This window comes from Podarcis cretensis (assembly GCF_951804945.1).
Source record: "Podarcis cretensis genome assembly, chromosome: 17".
Taxonomy (NCBI): Eukaryota; Metazoa; Chordata; class Lepidosauria; order Squamata; family Lacertidae; genus Podarcis; species Podarcis cretensis.
This window is the reverse complement of record NC_137187.1, coordinates 17360058-17380117: the sequence shown is the minus strand read 5'-3', so window position 1 is coordinate 17380117 and position 20060 is coordinate 17360058.

Below are 20060 nucleotides of genomic sequence, written 5' to 3'. Positions count from 1 at the left end.
GAGGACTGGAAAAAATGAAAGAAGCCCATTGACCTGTGGCATCAGAACTCCGGGATGAAAATCAACGCCTACCTATTTAAACAGGAATGTATCAAACAGGAATGATCAAAGACTCCTGCTAGGCATGATGTTCTTCTGTTTTTATGATTCTTTTTGTCAAATGAGACGCTTTTAATAGTATTATAGTTTTTTAATCATAGCTTTGGAAATCCAGTGTTTTCTACTGTTTTACATGGTTGCCTGATTTGATTTGACAAGTCCATGCTTATCCAAATTGGGGTGTGAATTGAATAAATATACTCCCATACTTCCAGAGAAGGCATATTCACCGATGCACTTGAATTCTAACCTCATTTGCTTGAGAATAAGATCCATTAATTTCACCTTGGGGCACAAACCACTGAAATGTAAGTGAATCTTGAAATCAATGTAATGTTAATTTTGGTTCTGCAGATACAAGTGGGACTTCAGACTGCCTAATGTTTGTTGGATTGCCCCCATTGCACTAAGGTTCTCAACTCATTCCTGACTTAGATGAAAACAAATCATGGAAGCAAGATTAAAAAAAGAGAAGATAACAGCTTCATCTTCTTTCAAACGTGTTTTAGAACATTTATTTTGTGTTGTATAAAGTATTAATAGGTTTCTTTCAGAGGTCAAAACCCTCCCAAGCCTTTAATGTAGCATAGTACCAAAAATATCAAAACAATAAAATGTAAAACTAAAATGACCACTAACAGAACTAGACATAATATTAACCCCTCCTCGCTCCAGTGAAATACTAAACTCCAATAACTATTAACAGCAAAAACCTATCCGGTTCAGCATACCAACAACATGTTCTTCTTCTTAAGGTTCTTCTACACTGACTGACTCCTGATTTAGCCCTTTCAGTTATTTTGAAGCTGCCTCTGAAGATGGTTGGGAAACTTCAGCTGGTGCAGAATTCAGCAGCCAGGTTGTTCACTGAAGCAAGTGGTTTGACCATATTCCACCAATCTTGGCCCAACTGCACTGGCTGCCAATGAGTTTCCGGGACCAATTCAAAGTGCTGGTTTTGACCTATAAAGCCTTCAGTGGCTCAGGACCGCAATATCTCAAGGACCACCTCTCCCCATATGAACAGACCCAGATTCCATTGTTACCCTTGTTTGGGTAACCTGAGAACGGGCCTTTTTCTGTGGTAGGTCCCCATTTGTGAAATGCTCTCCCCAGGGAAGCTCACCTGGCACCATTATCTGTCTTTAGGCACCAGGTGAAAACCAGATTTTTGGCAGATTAACATTCTATGTGAAGACAGGAGTGCCTGGCGTGCTCTGGTCCATGGAGTCACAAAGAGTCGGACACGACTAAACAACAAACATTCTATGTCCTTTTAAATGTCGTTGTGGCAGGGGGTTATTAGTTTGTTCTTGTTGTTTGTTTTTGCTTTATTATGTATTTTTATATCATGAACTTGCTCCACAAAATTAAAATAATTTAAAGGTGTGAATGACAATTCAGGCCACATCTGCACTATGTGCAGTAGTTGAAGCAGAGCCATACCACTGTAAACCATCATGGCTTCCCACCAAAGAATCCACCAAAGAATAGTTTGTTATGGATGCGGAAAGTTTTTAGGTGACTCCATTCCCTTCCCAGAGCTACAATTTCCAGAGTTCCCCCAGAAGAGGCATTGACTATGTGAAACCACTCTGGCAACTGTAACTGTGTGAGGGGGATAGGGGTCTCCTAATGACTCTCAGCATCCTTAACAAACACCAGTGCCCAGGATTCTTTGGCAGAAGCCATGATTGTTTAACGTGCTGTGATACTGCATTATATGTTTAGTGCAGATGGGGCCTGAAATGATCACTTCCTGTGTCTGAAAATACTTCATTTAACTCTGTATTTCTGTGGAGCTAGACTAGAAGAAATATGCATGCATTCATGAGGCTAAGAAACAGAAGGAAAACAAATCTTTGGGCATATAATCCAGTTCCCTCTGCTGCAGGCAGCAATGTCCGAATCTGTTTAGGAGGAAGTGGATCCACAGAGCATCATAACATGTACTATATACTTATATAGTAAATCAATTGGCTGCTCTTTGCTGGTATAAACTGCGCTACTTCTGTACCAAGTACCTTTCCTCTGGAATATAACCTCTGTTTTCTTCGTTAAGGATTAGATGAACAACAGGGTATACAAAGTCAATTCTCCAAAGTCCTCCACCTTTGCTTTAATTAAAAGAGAAACAGCCGAGTGCTAAACACCTTTCCTTGGAAGTGAAACCCTGTTAACTTCAATGGAGTTTATGTCCAAATAAGCAAGCTTAGTTAGACTCACAGCTCAAATCTCTCACCTCCATGGTTTCCAAGGAAAGCTTAGAAATATGTGGAGTGGGTGTGCTCTTCTTTGACCGCATAGGGTGCTCAGTGATTAGGAAGGTAGGGTTTTGGTACACTGCAAGGCACCTTTACCTCCCCTGGCAGTTTTCTGTTTGCGATGCCGCTTTTTTGCTAGCATTTCTGTATTTCCTTGCTCACATTGCTGTCGGTGCTTCAGCTCTGTGTGCTTCAGCCCTGTTCAAAGCCTTTTCCTGGAGCACCACTGCAAGAGCCTTCAAGAGTCCAGGGCATTTACCTACTGAACTGGATGTTTGCATTTGTAGCAAATGAATTCCTGCAATGCATTCCTGCCAATGTGGTGGGTACATGTAGTAGCAGCCATCAACTTAGAAAAATTCCTAGAGGATAAGGCTATCCATTCCTACTAGCCACCACAGGCGCCAACTCTAGGGGGCTGGGGTCCTTTGGGCCCCCTCAATATTTCTCCTCCCTGCCCCACCTGCCTTTCCACCTCCCTCGGTCTGCTGCCTCCTGCTACCTGGGCACCACCCTCTGCATCTGACTTGCCTCCAGGAGGAGCAAGGGGGAATGGATGTGGGTGCGGGTAAGAGCACAGTGTGTGTGTATCTGCCACCCACCTGGCATATCTGCCCATCCCTCTTTCCTCTGCTCGCTCGCTTCTTCTGTCCCACTTGGCATGAAACATGCCAGCAGCAGCACACGGACAGGCAAGCCAGTGGAGGTGGCACCCTCCCACAGCGGGGACAGGGCCCCCCTCAAGGGCTAACCCCCACAAAACCCATGGTGGTGGCCTGAGCTCTGACAAGCGCACCTGGACAGCGGGCCTTGGCCTCCAGCAAGGGGGCAACCAGGCAGCAGCAGAAACTCTTCCTGCCTCCTGTCAGAGCCCTTGCCAAACTCTCTTTGGGCTGCTGCTGCTGCTGCTGCAGATTGCACCCCTTCCCTGCAAATCTGTGACACCGCCCGCCCCCCCAAAAAAAGGTCTGTGAAAATCTCACACTTACCTCCAGTGTCTTTCTTGGTAAATATTGGTGTTCCAGAACACAGCAGGGTTTGTTTATTTTCCCTCTTGCTAGCTCCACCCACAAAAAACCCCCACATTTTGTGTGCATGTGTCTATGTAGCTGCTGTCAGGCATGGCATCGCTTGTGTGATTCATGAGATGGTGCCTCTGCTAGCCGCAATGACTGTTGTGTTTCCACCGTTGGAGGCAGTCTGCCTCTGAATACCAGTTACAGTGGTACCTCGGGTTACAGACACTTCAGGTTACAGACGCTTCATGTTACACACTCCGCTAACCCAGAAATAGTACCTCAGGTTAAGAACTTTGCTTCAGGATGAGAAGAGAAATCGCATGGCAGCGGTGTGGCAGCAGTGGGAGGCCCCATTAGCTAAAGTGGTGCTTCAGGTTAAGAACAGTTTCAGGTTAAGAACCGACCTCCGGAACGAATTAAGTTCTTAACCAGAGGTACCACTGTATATGGATGAGGATACATCTTGCCAGTAACATGTGATCTTTCTGAATCCATACAAAACATCAAGGAAGATAAATTACTCAAAAAATTACGTTGACAACAAGATAAATCTGAATTGCTTCGTGAAGGCCCTTTGAAGAGGCATAACTGTAAGTGCAGGGTTGGTTTAGACATTTTAAAATCACCTCATCTGGAGCATCCTGAGTATCTCTGGAATACAGCAGTGTGGAAGAAGAAACATTTGATTTGGCATTTCTTCTGCTACAGGTGCTGGTTCCTGGCAGTGATTCTCATGAGCCTGCTGGCTAGAAAATGTGCCATGTTTGTGCCAATCTAGGCTTCCTGAAATATTCCACCCTGTTTGCAAGTCAAAAATGCAGGGGGGGGGGTGTGTGTTACTGACTATTCTTTAGAGTGACAGATTCCTCGACAGGCTTTGTTTCCGGAGGTATTGTGGGGAGGGGGGATATACCAGAAAATTTATTGGAAAATTTTCTTCTGAGAAATCTGTCTTGGGTAAATACTACATGAATGTTATTGCTAGCTCATTTTGGTTTCTGAATGACGTAGTGGGCCGCAGAGAGCCAGTGTGGTGTAGTGGTTAAGAGCGGTAGTCTCATAATCTGGTGAACCGGGTTCACTTCCCTGCTCCTCCACATGCAGCTGTTGGGAGACCTTGGGCCAGTCACACTTCTCTGAAGTCTCTCAGCCCCACTCACCTCACAGAGTGTTTGTTGTGGGGGAGGAAGGGAAAGGAGAATGTTAGCTGCTTTGAGACTCCTGAAGGGGAGTGATAAAGTGGGATATCTAATCCAAACTCTTCTTCTTCTAGAGAGAATGGGTAGGTGTGGGAGGCAACCCCATTGCTTCCTTCAGCAATATTATAAGAATCTTAAGCAATATTAAAACTGGAGCAGCAATTTTGCCTGGAATTTTCCATCCTTCTTGCAATGGAGAAAGGTGTCACCAAATATGGTACTCTCCAGGAGGACCCTGAAAGTCTCCAACAATTCAGGGCAATCTGAAAAAGAATTAAAAAAAAAATCCTGAAAAAATTAGTTCCAGCTCTATGCAAATTACTGTTGAGAAGTGGCAGATATAGCAATGTATTATCTCAGGTATTACACCTTCTGTCCAGGTGTATTCCCCAAAGATGCTTGTGATGTACTGCAGGGATGGGGAACATTTTTCAGCCTGGGGCTAATCTTCTGGGGGCTGCAGTGTGAAAATTGGATGAGCCTTCCCCACTCGCTCCATTATAACCATATTCACATCCATGCAAACTGAGTCTATTTGCAGAGAGTTTCAAACATCTAAAGTGGCCCTCATTCTCAAGAGCATTGCAAACAACAACTGCAGGCCTGTGAGTGTCTGAGGGATCAGCCAAGGAAATACAGTAATTTTATTATGGAACACCCTCCTCTCAAAGTCCTGATTGGTTGTTGCTGTTTCAGTGTCAAGACATATTTATGTGCCTAGACATTTAAAGGAGTTTTTCTTCTGGACCGTTTAACCTTCTCTTGTTCTGCGGTTTGCTTTATGCTGCCTTGATTTTTTGATCATTGCATGGTGCGACACTAAAAGATTGATTCCTTGCAACTGTGGGACACATATCACATGGCACTTGCAAAAGTGCCACTTCCACAGATGGAAGCAGTTGAGTGGACGCATGTAGGGGTAAACTCGTCCCCAGCTGTCGCAATACTAACAATAACATCTTGTGTGTGACCTTGTTGATGGACTCTTAGTATGATGCAGCATAGATGGCTCTTACTGGATTCTAAGTTAGTTGCTCTGCGTTGCACAACAGCCTGTGTGCCTTGCAGCAAAGGCAGCTGGCATTGCAGGTCAAGATCATCACTCACAACTTGTTTGCCAGTTGCCAAAGGCGGAGTACGTGGCAGCCAAGGCTCACCTGCTGCAAAGTTGGTGGGGAATATTGAGTCGGAGGCTGGCAGCAGTGCTGCAGCGTGGAGTGCAACGCGAAGGCTCATTTGGAAGGGGAAATCTTATTATTCTTGCTGTGATAGTTGGTAACTGACCAGTACAACTTCTCATGCAATTGCATGTGTTCTCAGGAAGGGAAAACACACTGTAGAACCTCTTAAAATTGCATTTTAACCTGTATTTTAAATTGGTTTCCCCCCCCTTATGTTTTTACTGTAATTTTACTGGTGTTAGCTGCCCTGAGCCCAGCTCTGGCCAGGGAGGGCGGGGTATAAATAAATTATTACTATTATTATTATTATTATTATTATTGGTGGGATGTAATGGAGAGAGGGATACCATTATTGCAGCTTGGTTTTCCATCTGTATGGGGGTTTCTTTGGGGGGGGGGGATTTTACTTTAATCCAGTGGAAGGAGTCCCATTGTAGCACAGTGCTGTTTGTGGTACAGGGTCAAGCTGAACCAAATTGATTTGCATTGTAACTTGATTTAATGTTGCGCACATTGAAAAGACTTCCTGCCAAATCATGCTGAACAGCATACTTCTGACTTTCCACATATTTTATACCTTGATTCTGTAAATGGTTGCAGTGACATAACTAACAGTTTGCGACACCTGCCAAGAGTTCCTCTCCCCTCCCTTGCCTCACAGGCTTTTAATTAAAACAGTCTCCTGACAGATTTGCCACTGAAATGTTGACAAAAGGCAAAAAGGAAAGTGAATTTGTGAGCTCCTCTTCAGGACTCTCAGCAATTTGGCGGTGAGTCCACCAGATGAGTAGAGTTTCTTAGGGAGGTTTTGCACATTTCATTTTTTTATTTTATTTTTATGGATTTTGACTGAAGTGCAATTCAGAATCAACTCTGGAAACCCTTCACTGCCAAAACAGCTGAATTTGGAAGGAACCAACGTTTTCTGTGCTTATAATACTTGCACGATTTCACATCAGAACTATTATGATCCCCATCCACCCCCCACCCCCCACAACTCACTGGGCCCTGTCTGTAGGCACATGATGCATTTGTTTTATTGGGGGTGTGCAACCCCCCCCCCAACACCACACTCCTCTGAGCAATGCCAAGGGAATCTCATTATCAATGTTCTTCTAACTTCACTTAAAATGCCTTCAGATATTCCAGTTCAGCAGAATCATCCATATATTGCCTCAAATTTCATTTTGGATGAATCTGGCAGCAAATCTAGTGTTAATTTACAACTGGTGCCCACTGAGACAGGTAGGAGAGAAGGCAGGAAGGTCAACAGTTGTTGTTGTTGTTTAGTCGTCCAGTTGTGTCTGACTCTTCATGACCCCATGGACCAGAGCACGCCAGGCACTCCTGTCTTCCACTGCCTCCCGCAGTTTGGTCAAACTCATGTTAGTCACTTCGAGAACACTGTCCAACCATCTCATCTTCTGTCGTCCCCTTCTCCTTGTGCCCTCCATCTTTCCCAACATCAGGGTCTTTTCCAAGGAGTCTTCTCTTCTCATGAGGTGGCCAAAGTATTGGAGCCTCAGTTTCACAATCTGTCCTTCCAGTGAGCACTCAGGACTGATTTCCTTCAGAATGGATAGGTTTGATCTTCTTGCAGTCCATGGGACTCTCAAGAGTCTCCTTCAGCACCAACAGTCGGTGGCTCCAGACAGCCAATGGCAAGTGGAGCCAATTAAGTCTATTCTTGTCTCCATCCTTTCCCTACTGAGTCTTACAGCAGTAACACAGAGACTAAGGAGGAGGAAGGTGACAGATAATGGCTTCCTCTGGATTGGTAAGCAAGCAAATGGGGGCTGGCTGAGGGCAGACTGAGACTGGCTTGGCAGTGCCTCCTTCACTCTAATAGACCATTCTCCATTGCTTATAATCACTCAGGTAGCTTGGTTCCCTTCATAGCTCAAAAGACTGGCATGTTGCTATCTTCGCAGACCAATAAGTGTTCTGATGATCTTCCTTTCTTCTTTCTTCCTTTTTCCTGCCTCCCCATGATGTATTTTTGATGGTTGTTCTTCCACTCTGAAGTTCCTATTCCATGGTGGTTCACCTCCACACTGCACACCCAAAAAATCCAAAATGTTTTCTGAAAGCAACACAACTCCCCACCCCCTTCAACTTCCAAGAAACTAGTTGTGAGGGTTATTTTAACTCAATGTGTTATATTTTATATTTTTTTAAAAAAACATCTCTCTAGATTTCCCCCAAAATATGTATTGGTGTTACAGCACAGTGCTTTCAGAGAAATGATTACTTTAAAAGCTAAGTAGATAATTCCCAGAGGTCTCAAATAGCTACATTTGCAGCTGGAGATGTTTTGAAAGTTTTCACTGTAGCCAATCATCTGGCTGAAAAAAAAGGTTAAAAAGCAGATGCAAGCGTTTGATCAGCTATAGTGAAAAACTTTCAAAAATGTTTCCAGTAGCACAATCGCTACTATTCCAGCCTATACATGTAGCTGTCACCAGAATCCATTGAGCCATCAGTCAAACCCAACCTATTATTGCAATTTATCTATACAAAATATAGAGTTGGATCCAGACCAAGTATATCCTGCTTAAATACCACTGAAATCAATGGGGAAAATTAGTCCTTACTAATTAAGTCCCCTTGATTTCGATTCAGGGCCATTTGACTGTAATTTACCTAAAAATAGCCGTGGTTTGCAGCTTAGCCACCAAGACTTAAGGAACATTAAGCAACCCTTCTGCCCCCTTTAAACCACTAAAACCTGAGACTTCTCCTTATCAGATTAATCCTGTAACAATGTATATTAAACATGTTCATAATTTAGGGATTTTTGGGGGGAGAGTAACAGGATATATTTTCATTTTTTACTTTCAGCATATGAATCTGAGCAGTAATAATATGCTTAAGTACAGTACTGGATATCAGAGATGAAAATGCTGCAACTAAAATAAATAAATAAAGCATGAAGGTGGGGGAGATAGTGGGGTGGAAATAAGGGACTGTACTGTTTTATTGCAATAATGGGAAAACCATATGTAATGGTTCTAGGGGGTTGCTCATGCGTAAGTTGCCGCCACTCTTGGCTTGGTTGCCCGGTTGAACCCTTTCTATCTGGACAGCCCTTCACTTCGTGGCTGTCTCAGTCGCTGGCAGAATCCATCAGTGGGTGTTTCTTAAACTTCTTCCAGCAAAAAAGTTCTTTGACACCAAGTCTCCTCCTACTCTCCCTGCGCGGAAGTCTTCTGTGCAGGGAGGGTGTGGGCAGCGGAGTACCCGTGCTCTCCCCACTAGTCTCCGGTGAAGAGTCCTGGAGCCTTTTCTCCGATTCCCCCATCTGCCCCCCTTCTTTCCTGATGTTACGTTGATTTCCTTCCCCAGCAGATGGGCTGGCTCTGTCCCTGCTGGGACCCTCTCCAGCATCGCTCTGGAGCCTTCCCTCCGCCTCTGGCTCCGATGGCAGTTCCCTGACACCATAGATTTTTTTTTTAAAAAAAACCCCAGATAGATCTATACTTGTAGTTTTGTTCAGGACAGAACCATAAAAAAACCTCAAAGTGTTATAAAAGAAGATGAAGAAGCGAAGAAAATAAAATATAACGGGTAGCAAATGTTGCAGAAGGAAGAGGGAATGAAAGAGAAACTTAGATATGTGGGCATATCATGGAAATGGTTAAGTTTATTCCTATGATCACGGAGCATCTTGCAGGTAAACAAAGCAGAGTTTTTGAAGCAGAATTTCATTTACAGATCTTTATTTTCAGATTAAGACCCAAAATCCATAAAAGTGTGCTTGTCCATCCCATGCTTTAAGTCTAGGACAGGAATAAGAAGCCTGTGATCCCTCCAGATGTTATTGAACCACATCTCCCATCATCCCTTGCCAATGGCCATGCTGGCTGCAGTTGATGGGAGCTGTAGTTCAACAACATCTGGAGGGTCACAGGGTGCCTAGCTCAGGTCTAGGAGGAAACCTTATTGCCTGTCATAAAAAATTTCTGCACCAAATTCTGTCCTCTTTTTTTTAAAAAAATGCATTTTTTTGCCTCATTCTGGGGGTACTTGAGGATTTTTTTCCAAATTTCAGTCAAAATAACTTATGTTATTTTATGTTGAAACCTATTAATTAAAAAATTCTTTAAAAATTTCTCCTAGTATATATGCTTTTTTGTATGCACTTTCGCCCTGATAGACACATTTTGTCCAAGTAAATTCCCCCAATGTTATGTATCCTATTTTCACTGGTATGTGCATATTTTAATGTATATTTTACTGTAGGATGTGCATCTTTGTAAACATTACTTGACTGGAGAACTGCATTGTAGAATCCAGAGAACAGCAAATCTTGAAGGATGTGGCTGTTTGCATATTGTCATGGAGAGTGCAAATTGGGTATGTTTGCTTTTAAATGCAAACTGACTTGAATTTCCCCCCACACCACCACCCAAACCACAGGAAGCTGGTTGAACTAAATAAAAAGTTAGCTACTGATGTTAGCAGAGGGTGACACCCAGGAGATGGAGAATCCAATTCTTGAGTTATATAAGCAGCTGTTATGAGACCATTCTTAGATTGTGTTGTAAGCGCTGGCTGTGATTAGGAGTTAATGAGTGCTATATACCAACTCCCTTCTCTGGCTGCATTCACACGGCAGTTTATTCTATCTTCCTGACATCTCCTAACTGTTAATTTCTGCATTATATCTGAGCTTTCACATGATGTGGAAGCTACTTCCAGAAATGTACAGTGCAAGTCTAGGGTTCATTTCTGCATTATTTTGCTTCCAGAAATAAAAAAAGTTTGCAAATAACATGGAATTGAGCATTAAACTTGTGTAATATTGCACTGTATCTCTGGAAGTGACTTTTATGTCATGTGAAAGCTCAAATATAATGCAGAAATTAACAGTTAGAGAAATACCTGTGAAACAGAATCAACTGCTTTGTGAATTCAGCTTCTTTGTGGCCTAACTTGTTGTTCCAGTGCAACGGTGGCGAATCATGCCTTCTTGCATGTGTATGTGTGTGGATGCATGTATGATTATATATATAATAGGATTATAGAACTGTAGAATAGGAAGGGACCCAAGCCTAGTCCAAACCCTTTGCAATGTAGGAATCTCAGCTAATGCATCCATGACAGATGGCCACACAACCTCTGCTTAAAAACCTCCAAGGAAGGAAAGTCTACAACCTCCTGAGGGACTCCATTCCACTGTTGAACAGCTCTTACTATCAGGAAGTTTTTCCATATGTTTAGTTGGAACCTCCTTTATTGTAACTTGAAGCCATTGGTTCGAGTCCTACCCTCCAGAGCAGGAGAAAAACAAGCTTGCCCCATCAATTCTGAGATGCACAGGATTTTGACACGTGTTTAACATGGGCTTATAAGTGCACCCGCATATTCCTGCATTGCAGGGGGTTGGGCTAGATGATCCTCAGGGTCCCCTTCCAAATCTACAATTCCATAATTCCCTTTGACTTGATCACACACACTGGAACAATCCACAAAGAGCTGCAGAAACAAGTCCCATTGAAAGTTGGACTTCCATAGGGCTCAGGTTGAAAGGGACTTCCTCTAAAATGAGTATGCCTGGTCTCTCAATGTTATCCTATACAACTCAACTCAGAATCGCATTCCATTAAGTTTAGAGGGGTTAACTCCCAGGTAAGTGTGCATGAGATTGCAGTCTAAAGCGTAGTGACCTCCTCGCTGCACAGACTTTTAGAAGACATCTGAAGGCAGCCCTGTTTAGGGAAGCTTTTAATGTTTGATGCATTACTGTATTTTAATATTTTGTTGGAAGCTGGCCAGAATGGCTGGGGAAGCCCAGCCAGATGGGCGGGGTATAAATAAATTATCATCATCATCATCATCATCATCATCATCATCATCACTATTACCTGAAGGTTTCTATAGTCTTCTTGATCTTTCTGCTGCCTTTCCTTTAGTTATGCTTAAGATGCTTTCAGTTCCATAGTTGCTTCCCTGCTCTCCCCCCCCCAAATATTTTATTCAAGTTGGCACCCCTGGTCCCAATCCTAGGTATGCTTACTTTGAAGTAAATCTCAGTTAGACCAATGTGATTTGCTTCCCAGGCTTGGAGCAGGAAAGAGTTTCAATTTCTGCAATTCTGTGCGCATACGCATAGGATGTCGGGCATGGCGCTACAAGCGAATACAACCCTAATGAGCATTCAGTGGGTTCTTGGAAGAAAAGGGGCGCAGGAAAGGGACCTAGCAGGAACGTTTTATCAGCCGATCCTACGTAGAGCTATTCTGAAGGAATCGCGGATATTAAATCGGATCGGGCAAAAGGATCCGTCTATTTCTAGCAGTCCCCTGTGCTCAGAAATAAAACGGTGCACGAGCTTCAGTTCCATTCATGAATTCGTCTTCTCCTAGTGCCTCAAGGAGAAAAGCGACTCTCTTGCGGGGAAGAAAAAGTGCAGGAGCCCTTAGCTTTCTCTCCTTCAGGCATCCAGATCCTCTGCTGCGCTAGTGCGTAGGATCAGGCTGCCCAGACCACTGGAAACGCCACCTTTCCCAAACCGCCTGGGTGGTCCTTTCCCCTCCGCCAGCTGAGCGTCCCACCTGCTCCCGCCAACCTCCGAATAGGAGCGTCTCCGCAAAAGCGTCCACCAAGACGCCGGCGCGCATCCATGGCGGACGCGTTCCTGCTGGCTGGGAAGGCGCTGCCTGCGTCCTCTTTCCCTGCTGTAGCTAATCAGGTCACGCTGGGGAGAAGGAGGAGGAACCGCGGCCGGGGGGGAGGGGGAAAGGGGGAATCTTTGCGCGCTTACTCGGAGAAATGCGGCACTCCCTGGAGCTCCCAGCCCAACTGCAAAGGCAGACGCGGCAGCTACTCCTTCCTTTCCTGGGAGCAGCGCGGAGCGCGGAAGGCAAAGAGTTAAGCCGCTCGCCTCGGCTGTAGCCGTTTGCGAAGATCGCAGCGTCGGAACAGCTGGTCGTGAGAAAGGGGACGCGAAGGACCTTGGCTGACTTGCTACACGGCTCTAGGGCGCCGGAGAGTCGTTGGGTTTTTTGGGGGAGGTGCGTGCATTGTTTTATTTTGCATTTCCCACTGTCCCCCCCATCCCTCTCGCTGCGGGACTTCAGCGACCCGTGTTCGAGCCCTGGAAGGAACCGGGGTGTGTGTGTTTTTTGTGTGTGTTTCTTTTTTGCACACGCGCAAGCACCCGCCCGCCCATCCTCACCTAGACCTGGGCTTGCTCGCTTGCTCGCTAGATGCTGCCACTACCGCCGCTGTTTCCTTCTCCACCTGAAAGTTTCCACCGTGGAAGGCAGCCGCGTTGCAAGCGGAGCGCGCTGCGAAAGCCTCGCGGGGAAGAAGCCATCTCCTTGGAGCGGTTGAGAATCTGGACTTGAGAATCCGGTCCCTGCATACAGACAAACAAACGACCCCCCCCCCGAAAAAAAAGGCAATTCGGAGTAAAAAGCCTTTCCTCTTCTTTTTAAAGGGTTGCCAATTAACGAGCAAAAAGAGGCAGCAGCAACTGATTGGGGAACCTCCCCCGTCCTCCCCCCACGTTTCTTTCTTTCTTTTTTTTTGGTCGCCTTCATCTCGGGGATCTTTATTGTGGAAAACCTGCCAACAGATAGATAGACGTGTACGCAAGCCAACTTGGAGAAGCGGCGAGGCTTCCTTGCCCACCCTCTCGCCGCCGTCGTTGCCTGTGGCGTGGCAATGTGAGTGAGGATTGCGCCGCCGCTTTCGCCCTATTTCTTCCTTCCCGTCGGCGAGAGAAACCGTGGAATTAGAAGCCCGGCACGGATCGCGCGTGTGCGCGCGTGGTTGTGGAGAGAGACCAGCTTGGTTGTGTTAAAGGACGCCGAGGAGAATTCAGACGGCACCCGGGTAAGGGGATCTCTCCGTTTTCGCTCACCCCATTATATCCTTAATGCCCTCCCCCCAAAAAATACATATGTTCTAGATTCCACTCCACCCTTTCTCAGTAAAAAGTGCAGTCTAGTTACCAAACGATCTTTGCAGCTGCGCCGGCGTTCTCTCTCTTTCTCTCTCGCTCTCGCCAATCCGAGGGAAAGTTATTGTCCATATAAATCGGATGGGAGATTGCAGATAGGAAGGTGGGTGAATGGGGTGGGGGGAATCCTCCATTTGTACTTTGCAATGTTTAATCTCACAGCTATGGAGGCTTGTCATATCCCCCCCCCCCGGCTCTATCCGTATGTGCGGTGCGCAAGGATGGGCGGTGGGGGTCAGCATCCTAGTCTTCTTAGTCCTAAGGAACCCAACGCATGTGGGTTCTTCTCTCTGTGGGAGAAGGGAGAGGCATAGAATTTGCCCGATAGTCCAGTCGAGCTTTTCAGTTACAAAGCAGATAGTTATCTGAGGGATTTTAACTCCGGTGGTAAGAGACTCGTGTTCATCAGAAGGGGCGCCTCCGTTTTCCTCCACTAGAGGTTCCCCGGGAGCGTGAGATGGAGAAGGTTGAAGAGGAGGAAAAAAGCGAGCGAAAGAGAGAATTAGGATCCTGGAGAATAGGGTTGGTGGTGTCACAGCAGCACCTGAGGGAGAGCGGGATTTGGGGTGGGTGGGGTCCCTGCTTTTCCTTTTCCTACCCCACTCTCTCCTGAAACTTTACCTTGCCTCTTAAGTTTATCCCTTCCGGAAATGCTCTTCTGTGTGCTGCCAATTGCTCACACCCCTCTTCTCTCTGCGGGAGGGCGGGAAAAAATCTAGCCTAGATGTTTCTCTCGGCATAGGGCTCGTTAATATTTCAGAAATAAATTTCTGAACCTTCCCCAGCCCCCTTGCCTACTTTGCTGTTTCTTGATTTTCCCACAGGAAAGAGCTTTTTTGGTGACCCATTTTTCAGTGGCGTTAAAGGGAGGAAAAGCCAGCATGGATGGAAGGAGAATGGGTTTGGGGCTTTTGTTGTTGTTGCTTTGTTAGTTTGTTTGCCTTACTCTTGGCTTTTCCTCCTGCGAGGGCAGGGTAGGCTGTGGTTTTGTTTCCCACATTTCCTATTTAACAAGCACCAGAATTCAGGGATCTTGGAACTTCTCATTCCAGACCCTTCATATCATTTCCACACACCACTGCCAGAGTCTTAATAAATTTGTATGCCACCCTTCACCCGGAGATCACAGGGCAGTTCACCACATAAATACACAAAATGCAATATTCAAAAGTTTAAAACAAAGGCAAACCAACAACCTCCCTCCCACAAATACTATTTTTGTGTATTTTATTTTATTTTGAAGCTTACATAACTCACACCCACTCTCTCACACACACAAGATCTCACTAAACCTTTCCCTTCCTCTTCTATGGTCTTCTCCATTCATTTTCAGAAATGATTCAATTCTCGGCTCCTCCTGTAGTCCAGTTTGGTCAGAGCTGGAGTCCTCTCTTTCCTGAGTGTGATCTTCAAAAGACAGAGAGCTTGGTCAGGATTCAGTGTGTTGTATGCTGCATCTAGCTAGTGAGCACCCATGGGTGAGTGAGGGTGAGGATTGGGAAGATTCTGAAAGAAGCAAAAACCTGCAGCAACCTAAAAGATGTTGCCATATTGTCACTACCTTCAGAGTTTCTTCTGGCACTCTGCCATGAGGCTTCAGGATACAACTGGCATAGTTGGTACTGAAAAGGTGCCATGTGGAGGGAGATGTAGGCCCCTCAAACAACAACAAATAATGATATTATTTGTACCCCACCCATCTGACTGGGTTGCCCCAGCCACTCTAGACAGTTTCCAACATATATAAAAACATAACAAAACATTTAAAAGCTTCCCTATACTACTATACTATAGATTACTAACTAATTTATCCTTGCCTGGGATTTGGGGTGTGTCTCCATGCCATAGAATCACAGCACCTTAACAAATAATGAAGGCTCTGGAAAAGCCAGGAATCTCCTCTTGGATGACCACCAGGCAGAGACAGAAGAAAAATTGTCTTCCTCTAGGTGGCTCTGGTTTCTGATGTCTTGGCTGCGAGGGGAGACATGGTCAGCTGAAATGGTTTGACTGATAAGGCTCACAAGGGACACAGTGTTCTGCTTTCAGCTGTCCCCTATCATATTATGGTCAGGGTATGTGTGTTTAGCAGGTGATTTGAGTTGGGAGAAAGAAAACCCATTCCTGTTTATTTGTGTGTGTTAGAAAAAATATTAATGGTTCTTCACTCTCTCCATCCAGGCCAGATATTTGCTTTACAGTTTGAATAGAAATGCTTAGGTTGCAGGTTGTGAGGGTGGGTGTAAGGTGCTGATAGGAGCTTAAAAGGAGGAGGAAACCATTAATGTAGCATTGATGGGCAGAATTACTATTGCAGGTGGTGTAAGCCTTCACAGTATCTTCGATGCGAGGAAGATCCATTGCATGCAAAGGCTGCGATGCTCACTGCATTATTTTGAAAGATTATTATTTGTCTGATACATGAGAGGGGCTGACATGCTATGTAGAAACTGTCTTGTTTCTAAAGCGAAGGTTTTAATTGCTGCCAAGTTCATGTCACGAAGCATATCTTTGCAATATGCAGTAATAGGAGGTGTCTAGCAAATACAGAAGTGTTCACATTGATGTTGCTTGTGATGACAAAAATCTATAGCCACTGGTTTTTGTGAGCCTGTGTAGCTTTGCCCATTATGGAAAAGTTTGAAATTTCTTCAGTACTTGTGAGATATTGTTTCATGTCCTTTGTAATAATTGTGTTTTCAATGTGGTTTTAATGCTGGTTGCAGCCTTCAGATCAAAGGCTTACTAACAGCATTTGTCTATTCAGCTTTCCTGTTCTTTATTTTGGAGCTGTTTGAACCGTTGTCATTTTGGAGTAACATTTTTTTTTAAAAAAAAGAAATTATGAAGCCTTGCTGACTAAGTTTCTCCCTAATTTAACTGAAAACTTGAGTGGTTTGCCAAGAAATGAGAGGCATGTTAAAATATACGGTTCTGATGTTGAAAAGAGCTGCCTTCATATTAGCTCAAAACACAGCAAGAATGCCTTAAGTGTGAAATTAATCACCTGGGGGCTGTACTTTAGAGAAAGAAAGCATGACCTGCAAAAAGAAGAATGAATAAAGATTATTCTTGTGGTCTTGTGTGGATTTTTTAGGGGCTGGAGAGAACGGCCGCATGAAATATACCTCAAAGCACTTGTGCGTCATGTGCTGTGTAGTGCACAATCTCACATCAATGGGAATTGGGCAGTAGTCTGCAAGCACATGGGAAGCTACAGGATGAAAGAAGTATGCAACATTTAGATTGCAGGACAGAGTAAATGTATAGCCAAGTGCTGTGCATGCCAACCCAGAAGCAAATCCCACTGTCTTCAATTATGCTTACTCCCAGATAAATGTGCACACAGCCTCCAAGAGCAGACCATCTATAAAGCTTATTCTGTGTCACTTGTCTTCGCTATCAAAATGCCACCGCTCTGCTAGAGGCAACTCCCATTCCAGGGAGCACATCCATGAAAAGGTTTCTTGCTGCCACAGAGAATGTAGGGAATGCCTGTTCATTTTCCAGTATTGTGACCTGGCTACTAAATATAACGTTCTATTTAAAATGCCTTCACATTTACCATTAAAAAAAAAAAACAAAAAAAGGAAACATCTAACCTACACTCCAGTGTTACCTATAATACACAAATTAAATGTGACTGCATCACATCTCTGAAATTTCTGTTCGCAAACTGAATTACTGAATGTAAAAGGTGTGGCTAAATAAAGGGTATTACCATTCCCTGTGATTGGCTCTTTAGGTACAATGCCAATAGCTCTCTGCAAATATTTTGTTTCTAGATATTCTGTGAAAGGGCTCTAGGTGGAAATGTTTTCCTGTGTAGTAAGAGCTGAGGAACAGACAAAGTGGTAGAGATGGTTGTCTGTGGCGGATGAGCTACCTCTGAGCCCTGTAATCTGTCTAACGAGTGGTGACAAATTAAGCTCTATATTCTGGGGCAGTATTGATATAGTTGTGACCGTGAAGGTGGCACTTTGCTGCCTGCAGTGGATAAGAGGCCCTCCCTCTTCCAGGTATAGACCAGGCTGGCAATAGAATCTTATAGAATCATACCGTTGGAAAGGACCCCAAGGGTCATCTAGGACCCACGTACCTACAGGACCACCTCTTCTGGTATGCCCTGCAGAGGACCTTAAGGCCCACAAATGACAACATTTTGGAGGTCCCAAGTTGCAAGTTGGTTAGATTGGTCTCAACTAGGGCCAGGGCCTTTTCAGTACTGGCCCCAACTTGGTGGAACACTCTGTCACAAGAGACTAGGGCCCTGTGGGACTTGACATCTTTCTGCAGGGCCTTTGGTTTGGACTCAGTCTGATCCTTATGTTTCCCTCCCCTTATGGTTTTGATCTATGGGCTACTTTTAAAATGAGGCTGCATTTTAAATTGCATTCTAACCTGTATTTTAAATTGGTTTTCCCCCTGCTATTATGTTTTTACTGTAATTTTACTGGTGTTAGCTACCCTGAGCCTGGGGAGGGTGGGGTATAAATAAAATTTATTATTACTAGTTCAACCCCTAATGCAAGGTAGAAATCTCAGCTAAAGCATCCATGACAGATGGCCACCCAACCTCTGCTTAAAAACCTCCAAGGGAGGAGAGCCCACCACCTCCCGAGGGAGACCATTCCACTGTCAAGCAGCTCTTACTTGGATGCTGCCAAATGGAGAGCCTCCTTCACTGTGTCTGTGGGAAGCAGGCTAACTTAGCAGGATCAGGGCAGGAGAAGTAGCTTGCACAGCTTTGATATCCAGTGCTGCTTCACTTCCTCTTCTGCCCCAGTTTATGCTGCCTGAGGTGGCAGTTTCAGTCTCTCCAATGGTAGGACTGGCCCTGTGTGGTCTTGAAGGTTGTCAGTTGGTCTCTTTACCATCATAAAGGTAAAGGGGTAAAGGGACCCCTGACCATTAGGTCCAGTCATGGCTGACTCTGGAGTTGCAGCGCTCATCTCGCTTTATTGGCCGAGGGAGCTGGCATACAGCTTCCGGGTCATGTGGCCAGCATGATTAAGCCGCTTCTGGCGAACCAGAGCAGCGCACGGAAACATCATTTACCTTCCCGCCAGAGTGGTACCTATTTATCTACTTGCACTTTGACGTGCTTTTGAACTGCTAGGTTGGCAGGAGCAGGGACCGAGCAACGGGAGCTCACCTTCTTGTGGGGATTCAAACTGCCAGCCTTCTGATTGGCGAGTCCTAGGCTCAGTGGTTTAACCCACAGCGCCACCCGCGTCCCTTCTTCACCATCATAGGTGAACCTTAATGGTTCTTTTCTGAGGATGGAGAGAGATACACATCAGCTGTGGTGGGGGTCAGGAACATAGCTGTCAACGTTTCCCTTTTTTTAAGGGAAATTCCCTTATTCCAAATAGGATTCCTCACAAGAAAAGGGAAAAGTTGGCAGCTATGGTCAGGGAGGAAGGGAAGGCTTGCTTTCATGGTAATGTAGAAAAGTCTGCACCAATATGTAGTCCAAAGTTGGGACTGTTTTTATTAATTTAAGGCTGTTCTCTTAATATATTGAGTCTATGGAACTGTTTGAACAATGGGTGAGAGCACAGATTGAACTAAAAAATTCACTAAGTCACTGAACAAGGTTCAATTGATGGTTTGTGGAATTGGGGCATGTGAGAAGAACTTCAATGGTCTTGAAATAGTTGAGAAATCAAGCTAGGAGAGATTGGGTATCCAAATATAGACCTTCCAGTTCACTTCCTACAGTCCTAATACAGGTTTGCATACATACATGCATACATGTGTACACACATACATTTAAAGAACTACCAGACTTTTAGAAGATATCTGAAGGCAGCCCTGTTTAGGGAAGCTTTTAATGTTTAATAGACTATTGTGTTTTAATATTCTGTTGGAAGCCGCCCAGAGTGGCTGGGGAAACCCAGCCAGATGGGCGGGGTATAAATAATAAATTATTATTATTATTATTAACCTTTACAAATGGTAGTACTTTAGTTGCTGATCAGGTCCATCCCTGGAGAGATCTCAGGAGCTTTTCGTAATGAAGTTGCACACTTTCCTTTGAGCCATTGCTTCAGAATGAACTTTGGTTAGATGTGACGTTGGTAACTTACTTTTCTGTACCCTGTTGACTAGGATTCCTTATTCACATGAAGTCTCTTCTTAATGCTTCACATATGGGCATATTTTACAAATCAAATGGATTTAATCTTATATATTTCTCAGTGTGCTTGTCAGTTTAACTTCTGTTCTACATCATGGGCCTAAATTAAGAGGTTGTTATTTCTCTCTCTCTCTCTCTCTCTCTCTCTCTCACACACACACACACACACACACACACACACACACAC